This window comes from Pristiophorus japonicus, chromosome 18 (assembly GCF_044704955.1).
Source record: "Pristiophorus japonicus isolate sPriJap1 chromosome 18, sPriJap1.hap1, whole genome shotgun sequence".
Lineage (NCBI taxonomy): Eukaryota > Metazoa > Chordata > Chondrichthyes > Pristiophoridae > Pristiophorus > Pristiophorus japonicus.
In genome coordinates this window covers 38,132,679-38,156,980 of record NC_091994.1, presented here as the reverse complement: position 1 = coordinate 38,156,980, position 24,302 = coordinate 38,132,679, and the positions used below count along the sequence as shown (strand labels likewise).

The 24,302-nt window shown below is 43.2% G+C and overlaps 1 protein-coding gene and 1 non-coding gene across 5 annotated transcripts in view; one reads left to right on the top strand and one right to left on the bottom strand.

Moving 5' to 3' along the window:
- LOC139229207 (phosphatidylinositol 4-phosphate 5-kinase type-1 gamma-like) overlaps positions 1 to 24,302 on the bottom strand; it is a 123,657-nt gene that overhangs the window by 87,046 nt on the left and 12,309 nt on the right. The window lies entirely within an intron of this gene.
- LOC139229525 (U2 spliceosomal RNA) lies at positions 22,790 to 22,981 on the top strand. Its single transcript, XR_011587731.1, has one exon. It is a non-coding gene; the product is annotated as a U2 spliceosomal RNA (small nuclear RNA).

Sequence of the window (24,302 nt, the reverse complement as noted above, 5' to 3'; positions counted from 1 at the left end):
CGGGGAGCTTGTTGACTGTGAGGTGGAACATGGTGGCGAGAAAGATTGAGAAGAGGTTTGGGGCGATGATGCAGCCTTGTTTGACCCCGGTCCGGATGTGGATTGGGTCGGTGATGGATCCGTTGGTAAAGATGATAGCCTACATGTCGTCGTGCAGCAGGCGGAGGATGGCGACGAACTTTTGGGGGCATTCGAAACGGAGGAGGAACGCTCCATAGACCCTCGCAGTTGACAGTGTTAAAGGCCTTTGTAAGGTCAAAGGAGGCCATGTATAAGGGCTGGTGCTGTTCCCTGCACTTTTCCTGCAGCTGTCGCGCTGTAAAAATCATGTCCATTGTGCCCCGTAAGGGATGAAATCCGCACTGTGACTCCGGGAGGAGCTCCTCAGCCACAGGGAGAAGATGGTTGAGGAGGACTCTAGCGACGACTTTCCCAATGGCTGACAACAGATAGATTCCTCTGTAGTTGCCGCAGTCAGACTTGTCCCCTTTTTTAAAGATGGTCACAATCACTGCATCTCTGAGATCTCCCGGCATGCTCGCCTCTCTCTAGGTGAGAGAGATGAGATCATGTATTCGTGCCAACAATGCCTCTCCGCCATACTTCAGTGCCTCAGCAGGGATTCCATCCGCTCCCATAGCCTTGTTGTTCTTGAGCTGTCTTCTGGCTTTTTGTATCTCATACAGTGCTGGGGTTTTACTGAGGTGGTGGCGGGTTGCATGCTGCGGGATGGAGGTCGAGAACACTCGAGTGAAGTACAGTGGCAGTGAAGCTAACTGTAGCACCCCAATCTTGCCCCAGCTAAAATCAGTCACCCAGCAAAGATCAGGAACCAGAAAATTATAGAATCCTAAAGCACAAAAGGAGGCCATTTAGCCCAATGTGTCTGCCAGCTCATTGGAACAATTTAGTCCCCTGCCCTTTTCCCAAACTCTTTTTTCCCCAAATATTTATCCATTTTCAAAATAAAAGATTCTGTCCCTAAGGTTTCTGGTGGGGCATTTGAATATTGTTAGACAGCCTATTGCATTTTTTAACGGGAAGAATAGATAAATGTTGGAAGTTGAAGAAGATACAAGGTGATTGAGAGCAGAGCAGTGGAATGCATGTTGAATTGCTCTAGCAAAAAAAAACAAAAGCTGAATGGCCTTCTGTAGTTCGATGTCCTAAAATCTCTGCATAATGTCGCTTTCCTGATATCTTCTTGTCTGTATGATTTTGGTACTGATTGGAGCGTTGGCAAGTGCAGCAGGAGAGGCAGCAAGCAGCAGAGGAGCGGCGAGGTTGGGGCAAAGGAGTGGCGAGAGATTGTAAAGCTACATGATCGGGACCCAGAAGAGTTGTGAGTTCGGGGCCCAGAAAAGGCGAGGCTGCGATGTATGCGCGTACTAGGTCCGTGCAGCAGAGCTGGTCTCCAATCGTTTTGGTTAATCCTTGCCACTGGAACAAGACCTCGCTCTGTCAAGCCCGTGTGGTGGCTGGTGTGCAACGGCCACCACACGTTTAAAAAATCCACGCACAGGCATCTTCCACCCTTCAATATGCAGTTTGGGATCTGGAATATCAGGTCCTTCATTGAAACACCTGTGAACTCATCCCTTTTTGGTGTGGAAGCAAGTCATCCTCAATACAAGGGATTGCCTGAGAGAGAGAGAGAGAGAGAGAGAGAGAGAGAGAGAGAGAGAGAGAGAGAGAGAACCTGTACAATAAATGGTGCTTTACCCACTGGCTACTATGAGAGCTCACTTCAATTTTTGTTTATCAATACCGCTGCCTCAATTTATTAATTTCAACAAGTTGGAGATCAGAGGGCACTGCAGCTTGTAAACTCAATTTATTGCAGACACAACAATTCTAATAAAAATGATTACAAAAACATGTAATGCATTTCAAAACAAAGCTCTCTAGGATCAACAGCAGTTTTCTGTGCTCACTATAACTAGAGTCAGTCATTAATGTTTTTGTGCTGCTCAGTAGTTCTTCAGAGTAGAGACATTGTCCCAGTTCAAGGCTAGATTTTTTGCCGGTTTTCTCCCCACCTTTCCTGAAGGGGCACATTTCCTGCACTGGACTCCATTTCAGTACCTCACCCAGAAGGCCAGTGTCCTTCTGTGAGGCCTGAAAGTAAGGGGTCAAGTTTCGGACTGCGCCGTTCCCGCTAGCCACGCCTGATTTCTGCGCTCAAAACCGCGCCGAAAACTCCCTCGGGTCGATCTAGAACCTCGGCGTGGCGCAACACGAGCTGTGGGGGGGCAAAGCCAGGTCCCTGCGCTGAAATCAGTGCCGGGACCTCTGCACAGGCGCTACAGTGGGCACGCATATGCATTAGCTCCAGGCGACCCAAACTGTGTGGGAGGAGCCCGAAGCACTCCGCCCCTATCCCTGGCCGAATGGGCTCACTGGGGCGAAGAAGATCAGGCTGCATCTCCCTCGTCCTGCTCTGGCTGTGGCTCCAGCTTCCTCCCCGTTTCAGCCTACGCTCCCTCTGGCTCTCTCAACCGCTCCCGCCCCCCCCCACTCCTCCCCTCTCTGCCCCTCCTCTTCACCCCCCCACCCCTCCTCTTTCTCCCCCCCCCCCCGCCCCTCCTCCTCTTTCTCCCCCCCGCCCCTCCTCTTTCTCCCCCCCCCCCGCCCCTCCTCTTCTCTTCTCTTCTCTTTCCTCCCCCCGCCCCTCCTCTTCTCTTTCCTCCCCCCGCCCCTCCTCTTCTCTTTCCTCCCCCCGCCCCTCCTCTTCTCTTCTCTGTCCTCCCCCCCCGCCCCTCCTCTTCTCTTTCCTCCCCCGCCCCTCCTCTTCTCTTTCCTCCCCCGCCCCTCCTCTTCTCTTTCCTCCCCCGCCCCTCCTCTTCTCTTTCCTCCCCTACCCCGCCCCTCCTCTTCTCTTCTCTTTCCACCCCCCTCCTCTTCTCTTTCTTCCCCCCACCCCCCTCCTCCCCCTCGCTGTCAGAAACAGACACTGGTACTGACACACAGAGACAGACACTGACAGAGAGAGAAAGAGACACTGACAGAGAGAGACAGAGAGACACACACTGGGGGGGGGGGGGGGGGGGGGGGAGGAGGCCGTCCCAGCATGCTGTTGGAGGGCTCCCGGTGCTGCAGTCGGTGAGTAGAAACTTAATTTTTTTTTAATTTATTTGTTATTAATTTTTTTTGATTGATTTATTGGTTGATTTATTGATGTATTTATCATATTATTGATGATGGCTCTTTATTTGTAAAACTGAAGTGTTTAATGTTTGTAAACTTCCCTCCTCCCCGCGCCACCCCCCTCCCGTTCCCTACGCCTGATTTGTAACCTACGCCTGATTTTCGAAGTGTAGGCAAGGTTTTTCTAAGCATACAAAAATCTACACTTACTCCATTCTAAGTTAGTTTGGAGTAAGTTTTCACTGCCTAAACTTTCAAAACGGGCGTAAGTGGCCAGACACGCCACTTTTGAAAAAAAAATCAGTTCCAAACTGAAACTGTTCTAACTGACTAGAACTGGAGCAAACTAAATGCCGAGAATTGCAATTTCTAAGATAGTCCATTTTAAACCAGTTGCTCCAAAAAAATAGGAGCAACTCAGGCCGAAACTTGACCCCCAAGTGTCAGCAACTTACTTGACTGTCGGCATCACATCTTTGCTTGTATCTGTGTGGGTGCTTTTACCCAAACCCTGCCCTTTTTAAATGCTGTTCATCTGTAATGTTTTCCAGTTCAGACAAAAGGTTACAGTTGAAACGCTAACTTGTCTGTTCTCCCAACAGATGTTGACTGACTGGAGCGTTTCAGCATTTTCTGTTTTTGTTTCAGATTTCCAGCATTTGCATTTTATGTTTACAGTTTAGCTTGACCCTGTCTTCACCCAAGTACACTTTTTTCTGCAAGAATCATTACACAACAATCAGGAGCAAGGTCATTGATTATTCTCCTGCGAACCAAGAACACTGTGGCCAACTGGTTAGCTGAAAGCAGCTAACTTAACAAAGCGGAATTTGAAATTGGGACCTCCTGCTCTGTATCGCCAACGCTTTCCCTATACCCACTAAATTATTGGGGAGATGTGATTGATGTTATCTTTTTAAGCCGATCCAGTAAAATACTAACATTCCTCAAGACCAGAACACAGTAGCAGCACAGCAACACACAATGTTGGCCACTAATACATTTCACAAACTATTGCTCAGTAAATACTGTTAGATTGCAACTGTTCCCAGATGTGTATTGCAGTATGAAAAGAGAGAGATTATCTGGAAAAACTAAACCTGTCAAACTGGCTTTAAAATAGATTGTTAACCAATTTACTTTGTCAGCAGTAATTTGGGGGTTTATTTACAGAATAAACAATTCCAATGACTATATAAACTCCATTTCCAAAAATAATAGATAAGGAACATTGTCTATGATGCAATTACTGTAGTCTTATCACGCTAAACCACTACTAAACAAACCACTGTGTTTTATCGATCAACAAAAGGGCATTTGGTAATCTGCTGCTATTAGTATCCACACATTGTATCAATGATAAAGTACTCAGCACCAGAACCACAATTAGTCTAATCGATATCCCCACAATGGAGTTGACGCCACTATTACAACTTGCAGTTATATACAGTCCCTGTACCTTCAATGTAGAAAAACATCCCAAGGCAGTTCAGATACATAATCAAAAAAATGGATACTGAGGCAAAGATGATATTCGATGGGGTGACCAAAGGTTTGGCAATGAGGTAATTTTTAAGGAGGGGCTTAAAGACAGCAAGGCAGAGGGGTTTTGGCTGGGGGGGGGGGGGGGGGGGGGGGGGAGGTGGAATTCCTGAGCTAAGCAGCTGAAGTTACCACTGTCAATCGTGGGGCAAAGCTACAAAGGATGTCCAAGAGGCCAGAGTCAGAGGAACAAAAATACTGGGGTGATGGTTGTCGGAGATTAGGAGATTACAGATAGGGAGGCACAAGGCCACAAAGGGAACTAAACACTAGGATGAGAATTTTAAATTTGAGTCATTGGAGGAATCAGGATCCAGCGTAGATCAGCGAGGAGAATGGTGATCGGTGAGCAGAATGATGCCGGATATGAAACTGGCTGCAGAGTTTTGGATGTGCTGAAGCTTACAATGTGTAGGATGGGAAGGTACTAGGAGAGCACTGGAAATGTAAAGTTTGGAGCTGAGAAAGGCATGGATTCGGACATCAGTAGCAGATAGACTGAAGGAAGGCAAGTGATGTTTAAGAGGTGGAAGTAAAATGGTCTTTTTAAGGGAGATGACATGAGGTCAGACACTCAACTCAGGGTCGAAGAAGAGGCCACGGTTGCAAACAGCTGGCTGGGGTGGGGTGGGAAGTGGAATCGATAACGAGGTAGAGTTTGTGGCGGTACCGAAGATGACTACTTTGGTTTTCCCAATATTTAACTGGATATCGGACAAGCAGTCTGACAACATAGGGACAGTGGAAGGCTCGAAAGAGGTGGAAGTGGACTCCATGCCTGCAGATGATGTCACCAGAGGACAACATATAAACCAGGAAGAGAAAAGGACCAAGGATAGATCCATGGGGCTTGTGGGGGTGGAGATGTTCTGGCTATAATTGGATAGATAAAAGTGGGATCAAGCAAGGACAGTCCCACTGAGCTGGACTACAGAATAGATGCATTGGTAGAGAGTGGAGGGTGGTGTGGCGGTCAACTGTGTCAAAAGATGCGTTGGGATCGAGGGCGGCTAATGGACCATGGTTACAATCACAGTTTATCATTTGCGGCTTTGGCTACGCTAGTTTCAGTGTTGTGGCAGGGCCAAAAACCTGATTTGGAGAGATTGAGAGAGTTGGGCACAACTTTGGGAGGCAACAAGTTCAAGGACTTTGAAGATGAAAGGAATGTTGGAGATGGAGTGGAGTTTTCAAGGACAGTTGATGGCATTTTTGAGCAGGAAGTGATGACAGTAGCCTTGAAAGAGGGGGGTTACAGGACCCGAGGTGACAGGACTCTGTCACTTGACATGAAGTCCAGGAAGGAAAGTTGGGTGGTGAGCAGTTTAGTGCGAATGGAATCGCGAGTAGGAGATGTATCTCATAGATAACAAGAGCTCAGAGAGGGAATGAGAGGAGTTAGGAGGGAAACTAGAGAAATACATGGGTTCAAGGCTAGGGCTAGGGAAAGGGGGGGGGGCGGTGGGGGAAGAGCAGAGGCAGCTGAATGGATGACTTCAATCGTAACAAAAAAGCCCATGAGCTCCTTGCACTTGTTGGAGGTGACTGTAGAAGGGATGATGGGAGAACGGTTTAAGGAGACGATTGGTAGCAAAGAAAAGAAGCCGGGTGTTATTCAGTCACACTCTGTTACAAAGCACCTTTGTGTGTATGTGCACGTGTGTGTGCGTGTGCGCATGCGCGTGCGCGTGAGAAAGTCAGATAAAGACAGGGAAAGGCTTGTATGCGATGCCCCCACAGTGGAGTAGCCTGTCAATACTGATTGCTAGGTTCATATATAAATGGCCACTTGGGCAAAGTACCAGAGAGCATCCATAGAACATTAACACAACATCTTTAAGAAGGTGAGAACTTGTACAAATAGTTTTTATTGCAAGTAACTTTTGATCAAACAAGATCTTTTGAAAAATACACTGCCTCATACCAGCAAAGATATGCAGTTACAGCATTGCTTTGTAAAGCAGCAGTAAATTGGTAAATCCCTCAATGAGAAGTTAACAGTTACACTGTTGTACAAAATTTTCTAGCAACTGTACAAGTTATATCCTTTCTCTGTTTTTAATTCAGATTTCTCAGTCCACTGTTAACAGCTACACAACAAACTAAAAAGTATCAGATTTTATCAATAGTTTTATTATTCATACACCCCTCCTCCATATAACCTTCAGCAACAATCTAGGAAACAATCACCCAAGCCAGCAAACATGGATCATCAAATCCACCAAGTATTGGATACTCTACGGAAATGCAAGGGATTTACTAACACTGCTTTCCAGTCAACTGAAGAACACCCCAACTTTATTTTTCTCAGCTCACTTCACTATATAAAAAGGCTTTCACGACCTCAGGCTGTCTCAAAGTGCTTTACAGCCAATTATGTACTTTTTGAAGTGAAGTGAAGTGTAGTCACTGTTATAATGTAGGAAATGCAGCAGTCAATTTGCACACAGCAAGCTCTCACAAACAGCAATGTGATAATGACCAGATAATCTGCTTTTAGTGATGTTGATTGAGGGATAAATATTGGCCAGGACAATGAGGATATGTGAAACAGTGGGATTTTGTATGCCCACCTGAGAGCTGTAGGGCATCACTTTAACATCTCATCCAAAAGACGGCACCTCTGACAGTGCAGCATTAACTTAGTATTGCACGAGAATGTCAGCCGAGATTTTTGTGCTCAGGTCTCTGGAATGGGACTTGAACCCACAATTCAGAGGCGAGAATGACTGACTTTCAGCTGATATAAAAGATAATTACATTTACACTGTGGTAGTTAACTACCATTTCACTAACTACCGTACAGTCACACTGCATTAAAAAAAAACTGAACGCTACAGGATTGTGGTACAGGAAGAAAATGTTTTACCATATTCAAACCACAGAGAATTTTCAATAAATGGAATTGAAAATATTTGACATTACTGACGAGTAATATTGTATTTGATGGGCATAAATGGAAAATGTATAAAGCTTTCCATTGACCGCACAATATAAATATAACAATCCGTACCCATCCCTAGAATTTGTATTGGATTCACATTTTGCTTACTGTGCAAATTCTGCCATTCCAGCAAGCCAACAGTCAGCTATCTATTGTAAGGCATCACCTTTACAATGTGCAAGCAATTTAAACAAAAGGGCACAAAGGCAACTACTTATTTTTCTGCAATCGTTGTTCTTATAATGTGGATACCAAGTGGATCCAAGCTGCAAAAACAAGTACCAAATGGCTAGATTTGGACTGCAAGGATCCAGAAAGTACATTTTGAAAGTGTTTGGTGAGACAGTTTTCCATTTGTTTCCAAACATACAACTGAGATGACATAATCTCAGCATAACCCAACAGATATCTGCAATAACAAAAAACAGAAAATGCTGGAAATACTCAGGTCAGGTAGCATCTGTGGAGAGAGAAAGAGAGTTAATGTTTCGGTCAATGACCTTTCATCAGAACAGGAAAAAGTTAGAGATGTAACAGCTTTTTAAGCAAGTGTCTGCAATGTCGTCACAGAGGTGAGTCAGGGAAGGGGAGGATCTTCAATCCCAAACAAACATTGATGGCCCACTGGATGGCCTTCAAAGTCTTAATGTTTGTAACAGAAACATAGAAATTTACAGCGCTAGGAGGCCATTTCGGCCCATCGTGCCCGCGCCGGCCGACAAAGAGCCACACGGCCCTCGGTCAGCAGCCCTGAAGGTTACATATAAACCTATGAACAATGAACAACGGTGGACAGGTAAAGAGCATTCGGCCCAATCAGACCGCCCCACACAACTGAGATACCCCATATATTGCAACATTTTACACTCCACCCGGAGCCATGCGATCTCCTGGCAGAGGCAAAAAAAAATTAAAAACCCAAGCCAATTGGGGAAAAAAAATCTGGGAAAATTCCTCTTTGACCCATCCAGGTGATTGAAACTAGTCCAGATCATCACTCTGGCCAAATTAGATTCCCTGAAGTACCTACCATCGTGTCTGCACCAGCCAACAAAAGGTTATCCAGTCTAATCCCACTTACCAGCTCTAGGTCTGTAACCTTTCAGGTTACGGCCCTTCAAGTGCCCATCCATTTAAATGTGGTGAGGGTTTCTGCCCCAACCTTTCCAGGCAGTGAGTGCCAGACCCCCACAACCCTCTGCGTGAAGAAGCTTCCCCTCAAAACCCCTCTAAACCTTCCACCAACCATCTTACACCTATGACCCCTCCACCAAGGGAAATAGGCCCTTGCTATCCACTATATCCAGGCCCCTCAAAATTTTTATACACCTCAATGAGGTCTCTCCTCAGCCTCCTCTGTTCCAATGAGAACAAACCCAGTCTATCCAATCTATCATAGCTAAGATTCTCCATTCCAGGCAGCAGCCTCAAATCTCCTCTGCACCCTCTCCAGTGCAATCACGTCCTTCCTATAATACGACGACCAGAACTGCACGCAGTAGTCTAGCTGTGGCCTAACCAGTGTATTATAAAATTTAAGCATAACTTGGCATAATGAGCTGGCAGGATCCTCCAATACTGACATGGGGACACTGGTTAGCAGAGCTCTTTATATGCAATTGAGAATACCCATGTAGAGCTCTGCTCGTCCCCAATTTGAGAACAATGTGAGCTACAATGTCAGCTCACACCACGCAGATTCATGCCAATGTAAAACCAATACATAGTACATAACAGCAATTGAATTAAAATACAGTCAGTAACAAAACCATATGGACCACGAAAGTCGACGGTTGAATGCCCCGTCTCTGCTGAATTAGCTGTTCTCCACTGGAGCAATATTAGGACTGCTACAAGTGGCCTCAAGATTGCTGGGCTAAGGAGGGAAGATAAGTGATGTGCTGTGCAGAGACAAACCCGTAATGGATCCTGCAATGCCTGCTGGAATTACACAGGCATGAACAGAGAGTAAAAACAAGTTTCGGTTTGGCTTTGATGTCCCCAATAATCAATTAGCTTGCCAACACTCATCAAGGCTTGTACCGAACAACGGCCACATTGGTGAAGAACCAGAGAGTAATTGAGGTACGCAAAAAATTGGTAAGAATTTTTTTAATAAAGTTATCACCTCATGCTTCACAATCATCCATCTATTTTCCATTCTGTAACAGAATTCAAGCCCAGACTCCAAGACTGAAAAGTAATACAAGTACTTCTGTACATTCCAGTGCTGTCTGAAACAATTCCAGGCTACACTGACCTCAAAGACAAATACAGTAAAGGGTAATAATGACAGCAATGCTTACGCAAGTTATTTTCATCCCTCAGCAATATTCTTCCTTTCTTTCCTCTCCTAAAAAGAGGCCTTCATCCAAAACTATATTGATAATCATTTGAAAGGATGAGAGAAATGAGCTGAAGGCCTTTGTTTATCTGAATCTCTCATGATCCCTACTGGGGTGTTTTTACAGTTTTATTTGGCACCTCACCCAAGTTATTATTCATATGCTAGTCTTGACATTACTTGTAGGCAGGCTGTTTGAGAACAGTTTATGTAGGTGGAAAGAGACCGTCTTTGAGATGGACATTGGTCAGTGTCAAAGATAATTTGTGGTGGCTATCAAAGATAATAACTTTGGCCTTCATAATGTTTAGCTGGGAGAAGTTTTCGCTCATCCAAATCTCAATGTCGGTCATGCAGTCTGATGATAGAGTTTGAGAGAGGTGGAAGAGAGTTAGAGCTGTGCCTCATCAGCATACACTTGGAAGCTGATCTGAATGTCTTCTGATGATGTTGCTAAAGGTCAGCATGTGAATGAAGAATCATCATCATCATAGGCAGTCCCTCGGAATCGAGGAAGACTTGCTCCCACTCTAAAAGTGAGTTCTTAGGTGACTGAACAGTCCAAAACGGGAATTACAGTCTCGGTCACAAGTGGGATAGATAGTCGTTGAAGGAAAGGGTGGTTGGGACTGGTTTGCCGCACGCTCCTTCCGCTGCCTGCGCTTGGCTTCTGCATGCTCTCAACACATGATCAAATGACAATTCTCAAATCACTTCAGTAAACAGTGCACAACAGCCAAGCACGTGTATTTCTATCTGACCAACATCCACACACTCAAAAATGCCACAATGACCAGGGCCAACCTGCTCGGCATTTTAGCAAAAATCAAAAAACACTGCAGATGCTGGAAATCTGAAAAGAAGAACAGAAACAGCTGGAAATGCTCAGATCAGGCATCATCTGTGGAGAAACAGAAAAGTCAGTTGGGTCAACATTTCAGGTCTAAGACCCATCCTCAGGACTGGAAGATGCTCTGAAGGTTCCCATTCCCCTTGAAGCAAGAGCACATACCAGTACTGCTGAATGTGACTGATCAGAGATCTGTCTTGTTACAAATGATAGAAAACTGTATCTTTTAGCATTGCTTTCTGGGAGTTTGCATCTGGTGTATATGTGAAACAAGTTGGTTTGCAGTAAAAACCCACTAACATTCTTCAGGAAAGTGAACCTGCCACCCCTACCCAGGCTGATCTACGCATGATTCCGGTCCATGGTTGACTCTTAATGCCACGTGAAGTGGTCCAGCAAGCTACTCAATTGCACAAACAATTGTTAAGAAGCAAAAAACTCACGATCGCCTTCTCATTAGAAAGTCTTCTCGGATCAAGCGCCAATGGGCAATAAATACAGCCTCGTCAGTGGCAAACACAGAACTTTATTTAGCAAAGAAAGTAAAACTTTAAATTAGCTGCTGCACAACTGGGAGCAGCCAGTCAAGATTGAATAGCTGGACTAGGACTCCTACCATCTATAGCTCCGAGCTATGTAATGGTGTCACAGTCCTCCCTTTCTTCCCTGATATCTTTACTAAAATTAAAAGAAAATATAAACGGTCATTGATAAGCTATAGGTGGTGGAATATTTTTCATTTGTTCATAAAATGTGTTTACAAATCACTGTGTCTGGCATTCTTTTATAATGAACAAGTCAGGTTGTCTGATCTGGTCAATTAAGTGATATAGAATTAACAGGTGGCTGTTCAAATGCTCTTTGCTCAGAAAGATCCAATTGTTTAAAAACTTGATTGCTTGACTGCAAAGGAGGAGACAGGAGGTAATGATTCTGAGATGGCTGACCCACGAGGGGATGAGAGTCTTTATTGGAAGCATTTCAACCATTGTCTCTGATACAGGTGTTGATTGATGTCTTCATGTTCAAGAGTTTGTCTGACACAAATAAATACACAGGCCCTTTGCTAGTTCACCAGTTACTATTTCATTGCACCTTGAGTCTCGTAGCCAAGAGCATGCAGAAAACAAGCGCAGGCAGCGGAAGGAGTGTGCGGCAAACCAGACTCCCCACCCACCCTTTCCTTCAACCACTGTCTGTCCCACCTGCGACAGAGACTGTAATTCCCATATTGGACTGTTCAATCACCTGAGAACTCACTTTTGGAGTGGAAGCAAGTCTTTTTTGATTTAAACGAGAGACTGCCTATGATGATGTACTGCTATGTAGGTGGAGGCAAATGGAGAGCTCTTTCTCATGTAAAAACATTTCATCAAGGGTAACAATTGTTTAAGGTACTAGAGGGCCCTGCCTGCCCTCTCAGGTCGATGCAAAAGATCCCATGACACTATTCAAAGAGTAGGGGAATTGGGGAGTAAGGCCCTGGTGTCCTGGCCAATATTTATACCTCAACCAACATCATTAAAACAGATTATCTGATTATCATATTGCTATTTGTGGGACCTTTGCTGTGTGCAGAATTGGCTGCCGTGTTCCCTACATTACAACACTACAAAAAGGTACTTCACTGGCCTGCTATATAAATGCAAGTTCTTTCTTTCCTTACAGAAAACTGCTAGAGAATTCACAACTTATTGTTTTGTAACAAATTTGGTAAGTTAAGTGAATCACTCTGATTCATCGATCTGCTATTATTGGAGTTTAGGTCCTGCTAATTTTATTATTTAATAAACTGGAGTTGTAGCTGTAGCCTGAATCACAGTCAAACTGGATTATTCATCCATCAGTTGGAAGATTTCAGATTTACTAATTTCAGTATAAATATCACGGTAAGCAGGGTTTTGTTCACGCAAGGTACAAAATGTTACATATCAGTTCACAGGAAGCATTGGTTGCCTGTGGAAACAATACCTTGCACTGGACACGAGAGTAATATCTGGAGAGTGCCTGAGTCGTAACAATTATTTTACTTTTATCAATATCAACCTTGGCCTGTCCTTGGACACGCGTTTTAAATGCCAGATGAGTTGCCCAAAGGCAAATATACCCAGACGGCAGTCACAGCAAAATCTAATTCATTCACCATTAAGTATCGTGTGCAAAAGTCAAGAGAGACAAGTCATTTCCTTTTACTGTATAGAATTGCAGTTTTAAGATTGTGACTTTACTTTTCTACACTCAGCCCTGTTCACACAGGGGAAATGCATTTCACGTTCCGAAGAATTCTGATCTTTCACCTCAGAGGAATTCTGAAAACTGATTAAAAAACTGCACACAAAATAGCAGCATTAAGTGAACTTATGTAATTCACTACAGGGTTCAAAATTTGGAGGTGTGTGTGACTTGGGTCTCCAACATCCAAGTTGAAAGAAACAGCTTTAAAAATGTCTGCAAGGAATAAATACACAATAAACAGAAATTAGGACTTTGCTCCATCAAACGAGGCAGAGGAGCAATTCGTTCTCAAACTCCTTCTTGGAGTTATTTCCAAGCCGGTAATATTTGCTGCAAATTACTAAAGAACCAGTTTTAAAACACAACTTTAAATGTGAGTACTTTTACCATAATTCACACCACCTATTTCCAAATTTCCAAAAATTACTTTAAAACATACATTTTATTAAAATGAACATTGGTTGAGGCAATCTGCTCTTAAACCACAAAACCACACTTTACACCCACTAAAACTATCTGGGTTACCACATCAGTAAAATATTAGCAGGTCAGAAGATTACCTTACCAAGTCAGAGAGAAAACTTGAACTTTGTAGAAAAACTCCAATTGCGTAACAAAGTAATTATTTCCCATCAATTACACACATACTCATTCACAAACTTCAATAATGTCACCTTAGGATCTACAAAGGACAAATAAATCACAACATAGAATGAAGAGCCTAAGAGAGATGGCACAATTGACAATTAAAAGCAGGATATTGAGGGGTTACTTGTACCGTATGACATTTATTCCCTATGTTATTGAATCTAACTTTTTTCTCCCATAGCTACTGACTGAACTGTTCCATGGGTGGCAATATCCCTTTGGTACCTCACCTAAGTGGTGATTCTTCCTATTTCAGTGTAGACCATGAGCGTCAGCAGGCTATCTGACTGTGAAACTCACCACAATCATGCCTGGCCTGATTCTGTTCCCACCCAAAATCCACAGATGCACGCTTTCCAGTAAAGGCGACAGCAATCAAGAGTGCAAATTCTGGCGTTTTTTTTTAAACTCGTTACTCTTCTAGGGACACAGCACATCATCCCATCTGCTGCACAGCTAAAATGAGCTAACTCAACATAGATCAGGAATTGAAATTGGGATCTTTTGATGTGTATGGTTTCGTGCTACACCTGACATTGCCTTTACCCACAGGTCACTGAAATTAACTGTGTCTGCAATAGTCAACCCATAACTACAGCAAGTGCACCAAATACAGGAAAGCTCAGTGCATTATCATCGTCACAGCATAGTACCAGAAGACCTTTCATTAGAAAAGTCTCAACACATAGAAAACACCTATTTAAGTCATAGACACCTAAATTGCACACACGTCTAATAATAACAGTTAAGATCTCAACTTTTAGCAGAATATAATTTTCCAAAACACCAAATAGAAATGAAAGACATGTAGGGCATATTGCAGACAGTTATATAACTGGGATTCAGACAATCTTGAAAACAATCAGCTCCCTGTAATATCAGTCATTACATAGAAACATAGAAAACAGGTGCAGGAGTAGGCCATTCGGCCCTTCGAGCCTGCACCACCATTCAATAAGATCATGGCTGATCTTTCACCTCAGTACCCCTTTCCTGCTTTCTCTCCAGACCCCTTGATCCCTTTAGTTATAAGGGCCACATCTAATTCCCTTTTGAATATATCTAACGAACTGGCATCAACAACTCTCTGTGGTAGGAAATTCCACAGGTCAACAACTCTGAGTGAAGAAGTTTCTCCTCATCTCAGTCCTAAATGGCTTACCGCTTATCCTTAAGACTGTGTCCCCTGGTTCTGAACTTCCCCAACATTGGGAACATTCTTCCTGTATCTAATCTGTCCAGTCCCGTCAGAATTTTATATGTTTATATGTTCCCCTCTCATCCTTCTAAACTCCAGTGAATAAAGGCCCAGTCGATCCAGTCTCTCCTCATATGTCATTCCTGCCATCCCGGGAATCAGTCTGGTGAATCTTCGCTGCACTCATTCAATAGCAAGAACGTCCTTCCTCAGATTAGGAGAACAAAACTGAACACAATATTCCAGGTGAGGCCTCACCAAGGCCATGTACAACTGCAGTAAAACCTCCCTGCTCTTATATTCAAAACCCCTAGCTATGAAGGCCAACATACCATTTGCCTTCTTCACCGCCTGCTGTACCTGCATGCCAACTTTCAATGACTGATGTACCATGACACCCAGGTTTCGTTGCAACTTCCCTTTTCCTAATCTGCCACCGTTCAGATAATATTCTGCCTTCGTGTTTTTGCCCCCAAAGTGGATAACCTCACATTTATCCACATTAGACTGCAACTGCCATGCATTTGCCCACTCACCTAACCTGTCAAAGTCACCCTGCAGCCTCTTAGCATCCTCCTCGCAGCTCACAACGCCACCCAGTTTAGTGTCATCTGCAAACTTGGAGATATTACACTAAATTCCTTCATCTAAATCATTAATGTATATTGTAAAGAGCTGGGGTCCCAGCACTGAGCCCTGCGGCACCCCACTAGTCACTGCCTACCATTCTGAAAAGGACCCATTTATCCCGACTCTCTGCTTCCTGTCTGCCAACCGTTCTCTATCCACGTCAGTACATTACCCCCAATACCATGTGCTTTAATTTTGCACACCAATCTCTTGTGTGGGACCTTGTCAAAAGCCTTTTGAAAGTCCAAATACACCATATCCACTGGTTTTCCCTTGTCCACTCTACTAGTTACATCCTCAAAAAATTCCAGAAGATTTGTCAAGCATGATTTCCCTTTCATAAATCCATGTTGACTTGGACCGATCCTGTCACTGCTTTCTAAATGCACTGTTATTTCATCTTTAATAACTGATTCCAACATTTTCCCCATTACTGATGTCAGGCTAACCGGTCTATAATTACCCATTTTCTCTCTCCCTCCTTTTTTTTTTAAAAAGTGGTGTTACATCAGCTACCCTCCAGTCCATAGGAACTGATCCATAGTCGATAGACTGTTGGAAAATGATCACCAATGCATCCACTATTTCTAGGGTCACTTCCTTAAGTATTCTGGGGTGCAGAGCATCAGGCCCTGGGAATTTATCAGTCTTCAATCCCATCAATTTCCCTAACACAATTTCCCACCTAATAAGGATATCCTTCAGTTCCTCCTTCTCACTAGACCCTTGGTCCCCTTGTACTTCCAGGTTATTTGTGTCTTCCTTCGTGAAGACAGAACCAAAGTATTTGTTCAACTGGTCTGCCATTCTTTGTTCCCCATTATAAATTCACCTGAATCTGACTGCAAGGAACCTACGTTTGTCTTCACTAATCTTTTTCTCTTCACATATCTATAGAAGCTTTTGCAGCCAGTTTTTATATTCCCGGCAAGTTTCCTCTCATACTCTATTTTCCCCCTCCTAATTAAACTCTTTGTCCTCCTCTGCTGAATTCTAAATTTCTCCCAGTCCTCAGGTTTGTTGCTTTTTCTAGCGAAATTATATGCCTCTTCCTTGGATCTAACACTATCCTTAATTTCCCTTGTTAGCCACAGTTGAGCCACCTACCCAGTTTTATTTTTACTCCAGACAGGGATGTACAATTGTTGAAGTTCATCCATGTGATCTTTAAATGTTTGCCATTGCCTATCCACCGTCAACCCTTTAAGTATCATTTGCCAGTCTATTCTAGCCAATTCACATCTCATACCATCGAAGTTACCTTTCCTTAAGTTCAGGACCCTAGTCTCTGAATTAACTGTGTCACTCTCCATCTTAATGAGGAATTCTACCATATTATGGTCACTCTTCCCCAAGGGGCCTCGAACAACAAGATTGCTAATTAGTCCTTTCTCATTACACATCACCCAGTCTAGGATGGTCAGCCCTCTAGTTGGTTCCTCAACATATTGGTCCAATAAACCATCGCCAATACACTCAAGGAAATCCTCTACCATCGTATTGCTACCAGTTTGGTTAGCCCAATCTCTATGTAGATTAAAGTCGCCCTTGATAACTGCCGTACCTTTATTGCACGCATCCCTAATTTCTTGTTTGATGCTGTCCCCAACCTCACTACTACTGTTTGGTAGTCTGTACACAACTCCCACTAGCGTTTTCTGCCCTTTGGTATTCCGCAGCTCCACCCATACAGATTCCACATACGCCACTATTCCAGTCTCAAACAGGCATTGCATTATTGAGAAATAATTTTTACAGAAAGAAATGAAGAGCCTCTCAGCCTTTATTTAAAAGTGAGAGTGACTGAGAAAAGATGGTTTCTCCAGAATTATCCTCTTTTGCAACATCATGAATGATGAGTATAACCAACAGAGTGTATGCACATATGCAAAAATTTAATGTCTGTTCTTAAGCTGCCTCTGACCAGCAGCAGTTCAAGCGAAAAACATGGGGACCAATGAATACAGAGGCACCAGTAGCATGGGCACAAGAACTGAATTCCAGAGGTCATCAGCATCATAGGCAGTCCCTCAAAACGAGGATGACTTGCTTCCACGTCAAAAAAGGATGAGTTCACAGGTGTTTCGAATGAAGAACCCAAACTACATCCTCAGGTAATGCAAGAGTGTCTATCCTCGACATTGGCAGCATTCAACCAAATGTTGCACACCAAGGAGCCAGAGTAAAACGGAGGTCAATGAGGATGTTGGAGGCCAATCATTTTAGCCCAGTTCATCTATGCAGGAGTTCCTCAGGCCCAACTACCTTCTGCTGCTCCATCAGTGGCCTTCCCTCCATCTAAAAAGGTCACAAATGGGGCTCTTCACTAATGATTGCACAGTCCATTCGCAGTTCCTCAGATAACAAGGATGTCATGCCCACATGAAACAGGAGCTGTATAGCCTCCAGGCTTGGGCTGATAAGTGGCAAATAACATTCACACCACACACGTCAAGCATCTTCAATGAGAGATAGCATAACCACCTCCCAGTGACTTTCATTAGCATTAGCATTACCATCACCGAGAGTCCCTCACCATCAACATCCCAGGGGTTGCCATTGACCAGAAACTCAACTGCACCAGCCACGTAAATTCCATAGCTACTAGAACAAGTTAGAGGCTGGGTAGACATAGTTGCTGGTGTTGTACAGCTTTCTTGCTCTTTTCACTTCGTTGCTTTAAACGTCAAATAACACACACACATTCAGTTGTAGTAATGGCAGGATCAGGTCTTTTATTCAGACATTCATACTATTCAAACCAAGTATGAAAGTTACTAAAACACAAACACTAAACAAGCCAACTTTCTGCTTGCTCCGATTTCCAATGGTTACTTGAGGCACACACCTTCCGAATGTCCAGTGTCTAATGTGTGTCCAACTCTCATCTTTATACCAAAAAAGCCTTTTAACTTTGCATAGTACATTTAGACAATTAACATGCAGACAATGGCAGTGTCCTGAAATCATGACTAACTGCTTTCTGAACTACTATACACAAACCAGATCATAGTAACAAAGGTACACTCAAATACTGAACATACAGATAAATGACCAGCTTCGCATTTCAATGGTTAAATAACTCCATATCGTCTAGCAGCCTATTTTGATCCATTCATCCTGTTTCAATCCAATCTTGAATCTTCCAACTTTTAACCCTTTCGATATCTCCAGACTGCACCGAAGCAAAGAGTTTCAGAAATGCGGGCTTGCGCTCCCACAGCTGGCATACTGCTAAATTTGCCACTTCGAAGTAATACGAGGTACAAGGAGGTAGGACCAGGTTAACTGGCGAGACTTGTCTCCAATTTGATACACCAGCGAGTTCACACTGGGGAGAGACCATTCACCTGCTCCACGTGTGGGAAGGGATTCACTTACTCATCCAACCTGCTGACTCACCAGCGAGTTCACACTGGAGAGAGACCATTCACCTGCTCAAGGTGTGGGAAAGGATTCAATCGGCCATCTGACCTGCTAAAACACCAGCGAGTTCACACTGGGGAGAGACCGTTCCCCTGCTCAGTGTGTGGGAAGGGATTCACTCAGTCATCCACCCTGCTGACACACCAACGAGTTCACAAGTGAGTGCAGGGTTTGGATTCTGCTGTTACTGCTGCTGTTATTTACATCCCTACTGAATCGTGTTCATTCTGTTAGTTGCCGTTTGTTTCTGTTGATGTTACTAGGCTGGGGTTTAATATTTTTATATTTAAAATAACAGTGTGTTGATATTTGATGTCTCCAAGATAAGAGGAGACTAATTGATGTCCTTTTACTGACTGCTCCATTTTTAGTCGGGGCGGAGGAACGGTAAGAGATTGGGGCCCAGGAGCGTCATGATCGGGGCCCAGGAGGAGAGGTGAAGGTTCGGGGCTCAGAAGAAGCGAGGCTGCAGGGGCAGCATGGGCTAGCCCTCACTGCGATCTATGGATAGTAGGAGTATGTGTGCGCACTAGGTCCATGCAGCAGAGCTTGGTCTCCGGTCGTCTTGGTTAACCCTTGCCACTGGATCAAGACCTAGCTCCGTCAAGCCCGTGTGGTGGCTGGTGTGCAACGTCCACCCCTCGTTAAAAGAATCCACGCACAGGCATCTTCCACCCTTCAATCTGTAGTTCGGGACCTAGAATGTCAGGTACCTCATTGAAACACCTGTGAACTCATCCCTTTTTGGTGTGGAAGAAAATCATCCTCGATACGAGGAACTGCGTAATACAATACTAGCATCTCCCATTTATGTTTACTATAAAAAGTTACGTTGCTTCAAATATTGAACACATACAAATGAATCCACACTGTAATGCTATTAAATTGAATTTCAAACACCACAACCAATCCATCACAATAACTTCCACTGCTTCCATTCCTACCTTTTCCCCACCACTCCCAAAACTCTCGTCCATGCCGTAGTCCCATCCCAGCTTAACTACAAAGCTCTACTCACTGACCATCCCAGTTCCAGTCAGTACAAAATGTCACTCATCCAAACTTTTGCTGTTTGCATCCGAACCTGGACTATATCAACGTTTATCTTTGCATGCTATTAAAGCTCCTTGGCCAATGTGCAAAAGAGAGAAAGAAGAACTTGCATTTGTACAGCACCTTTCACATCTTCAGGGTGTGGGGCTTCATAGTCAACTAAGCACTTTTGAAGTGTCGTCACTGATTTAATGCAGGCAACGTCTCACAAACAGCAATGAGCCAAATGTCCAAATAATCTTTTATTTTATATATAAATGGTGTTGGTTGAGAGATCAATGTTGGCCAGGACACCAGAACTCTTTTGCACTTCATCGAATAGTGTATAGGATCATTTACATCTACCAAGGAAAGCTCATCTGTAAAACGGCACCTTTGACAGTGCAGCATTCCCTTAATAATACAGTTAAATATCCACCTAGATTATATGCTCAAGCCTTGGAGTGGGGCTTCAACCCAAAACCTCCTGATTTAGGCATGCGTGCTACTACTAAGCCAAGGTTGACTGTTGTGCTTCGGCTATATTGAGGATGCACATTAACAACTTGCAGTAAAATACAAAATTGTCTGTAAAAAGAAATTTATTCTATGGCATTACAACGTGCATCAACTAAAAGCTGTTTTTAAAATGACCTAAATAGTATATGGTGTATTTCTGTCCAACAGGCATATAGTGTAAACAAATATTTTTCAGGGCTCCAACAATATGTTGATATAGCTAAAACATTGACCATGAAATGAGTCAGTTCTACATTATACAAATCCTTTGATCAATGGATTCAGGGTACAATATGAAATCAGTAAAATAAATCTTCAGGTAATACAAAGTACTGTCATCACTTCAGGTAAGTTATAATGTGGAGGAGTTTACACTACTATTCCATTATGCAACTAAAATTGTTCAAACCTTAAAGGTTGGTCTAAGCCACTAATGTAATGTGCAGCCTACCATGTGCATCGTAAATGAATATATGAGCCATAATACTGAATATCACCATGACCAAAATACCAATTCCCTGGGGACCTTGTAAAAGGTCAGTTATAATCATGTGAATAACATCATTTGGAAAAAAAAAATAATCTTTGGAAGATGAACAAATTATTTTTTGTTTCTTAATTCATCACTTTAAATGACTCCCATTTAAGTCTTAGACTTTAAATCAGCACTATTTCACCCTTCTGTTATATAGCCCAAAATCCTCTCTCCAGACACACAAATTTGGAAGAACAAATCTATAATTGTACTACTGGATATCTTAGTTTAACTATGAATGTTTCATTTGATGCACTATATTGACATCCCGAGTAACAATATCAGACTAACTTTGGCATCCTCAGTATTTTGCTTTCGTGTCAGACTAACCTCAATCAGGGTTGAAAAATACAATGCACTATTCTCAAGAATTAATTGTGAAAATGCATAGAACAGAAGGCAACAGAGGCTTATTTTGTCATGTAAAAATAACAGCTGTCTATTAGTCTTCAGGCTTCACATATACAGGCTGCTGCAAACACAGTTTTGTTTACAACCACTTTCAAATTAGAACATACAATTCTTTACCAGCTCCTAAAATAAAATGTGTCAATGAACATAACATTCTAATTCAATTATGTAAACATATGGAGCATTCATTTTTAAAGTGCAGGATTACTGCAGCAAATGTTGCAAATAGAACCACCCCCCTCACCAAGATTAAAATGCAGAGAGTAGTTCCTCACGATCGAGCAAAATGCAGTTGCAACACTTTAGCAAAAATAAATTGCTTATTCCATTTTACAAAATACAGCATGTGAAATTAGTTTAAAAAAGGTATTGCATCATTAAATATTTCTAAGTGCAAAGTCATCCCACAATGGAAGCTAATGAGTTTTGTAACATTTTACTGACAAAGGAAATGGCAACAAATATCGATGTTCAATTAAAAACGTCAGCATTTCGAAAACACAAAAACTGGGAAACAGATGGCAGCAGCAGAAAGTTCAAATTCATGGATGCATTGCGAGCAGATCTGGGAGAATCTACAACCCAGCTGGACTGCTAATGTGACTGATGGCAGCAAGATTGGTTTTTGGTTTGGGAGGTTAGGTTTATTTGCTGTGCTGCAGGGATAATACAAAACTAAAAACCACACAGCTGAAAGTATTTCAACTTCGAAACCCAGAAATACAACTGGGGTAAACTTCAGCACACAGCATGAGGAGCACTCGCACCATATACCCGTGGGCCAGTCTAGTTACACTGCTCGATACCTTACAGCAGGCTACGGGGAACATTTACAACAATAACTTCCTAAATGGGAAGGTGCCAATTTCAACCAGTCCATTATATGTAAGCATGAGGAATAAAGGGAAGAGGAAATCCCTCAACTACACACAGAATTTAAACTTAGTAACCATAAACCAGTCTTCAGTCATCTATTCCTCACACCTAATAAAATCATTTATGAAATGGGGAAGATTCTTGCCATGAGGACATCTAAAGAATTTGCCATTTGGAAAATAAAGCCAAACCACCTAAAAAATCAGACCTTTCTAATAATCAGACACGCAACAGTGATCGTCATCTCTGAACTTAGAAAAAAAAAAATTGCCAACTTGAATTCACCACAACTTCATCTGCTTCTTAAGTGTTTTAGAAATGGGCCAATAGAATGTAACATTTCATGCTATTGACAGTCTTTTTCATTCTATAAATGTCATTCAATTCACACACAAATAGGACATTTCTGTTGGACTACAGTGACTACCAGCAGCAACACTATGCCCAGCAGTACCGCTTCTCGGCCTTTTGGCTAAGATCATGCGTAACTGACCTGACAGGGGAGTAACCACCATAACCCCAAGGTGGTTCTCCCTGGATCAGGAAGGTATATGCTTGCTTTTTTGGAAATAGGAGGTGGGTGGGGTGGCTTGACCCATCCACCTCCACGGAAGTGTGTGGGGGACCTGACCCATCCACCTCCACGGAGGTGTGTGGGGGACCTGATCCATCCACCTCCATGGCACGAACCTGGTATTGCAGTACTTCCAGGAACGGTGCAGTGGCTCTTGGCCTTTTGGCTAAGAGCATTGGCGCAGAGTGATCCTTGAATGGGCCCAAGGTGACCTCTGGCGTTTGTGATTTGACAAAGAATTGGAACGATTGGCTATGAATTTAAAAAAAAAACCACTATGCCCAGCAGTAACAACATGCCTTTAAGAGCTTTTCCATACTTATATTGTGTTGTTCCCTATCCTCATAAAAGGTTTTGTTGTGAGCCATATCCTCCATTCTTCATAGGCAGAGCCAGCAGAGACCCAAAAGTAGGCCACACACAACTTTTAAAACAACAACAATGTATTTATATAGTACCTTTAACGTAGTAAAACGCCCCAAGGTGCTTCACAGGAGTGTTAGAAGACAAAACAAATAAATTTGACACACGAAGAAATTACGGCAGATGACCAAAAGTTTGTTTAAAGAGGTAGGTTTTAAGGAACATCTTAAAGGAGGAAAAAGAGGTCGAGAGGTGGAGATGTTTAGGGAGGGAGTTCCAGAGCGTGGAGCCTTGGCAGCTAAAGGACAGTCATCAATGGTTGAGTGATTATAAACAGGGATGCTCAAGAGGGCAGAATTTGAGGAGCACAGACATCTCGGGGGTTGTAAGGCTGAAGGAGATGAGAGAGATAGGGAGGGGCGAGGCCATGGAGGGATTTGTAAACAAGGATGAGAATTTTGAAATCGAGCAGTTGTTTAACCGGGAGCCAATGTAGGTCAGCGATCACAGGGGTGATGGGTGAGCAAGACTTGATTCGAGTTAGGAAAAGGGCTGCCGAGTTTTGGATGATCTCAGGTTTACGTAGTGTGGAATATGGGAGGCTGGCCAGGAATGCGTTGGAGTAGTCAAATTTAGAGGTAAAAAAGGCATGGATGAGGGCTTCAGAAGCAGATGAGCTGAGTGAGGCAGGGGTAGAGATGGGCAATATTACAGAGGTGGAAGTAGGCAGTTTTAGTTATGCTGCTGATGTGTGGCCGGAATCTCATTTCAGGGTCAAATATGACACCGAGGATATGAACAGTCAGGTTCAACCTATGACAAATGCTAGGGATAAAAGATTCAGCAGATCCAAAAAGATGGACATGAAAAAAGGGAGTAGACATGGTGCAGCTGAACTACAGTTACAGAATGAGGATAACCGCAACTAGAATAATCTGGCATTCTTCCTCAATCGTAAAACGACACATCCAAACACGAGTATACAAAATGGGTGGCAGAATCTGCAAAGTGGGATTACAAGGGCAGCA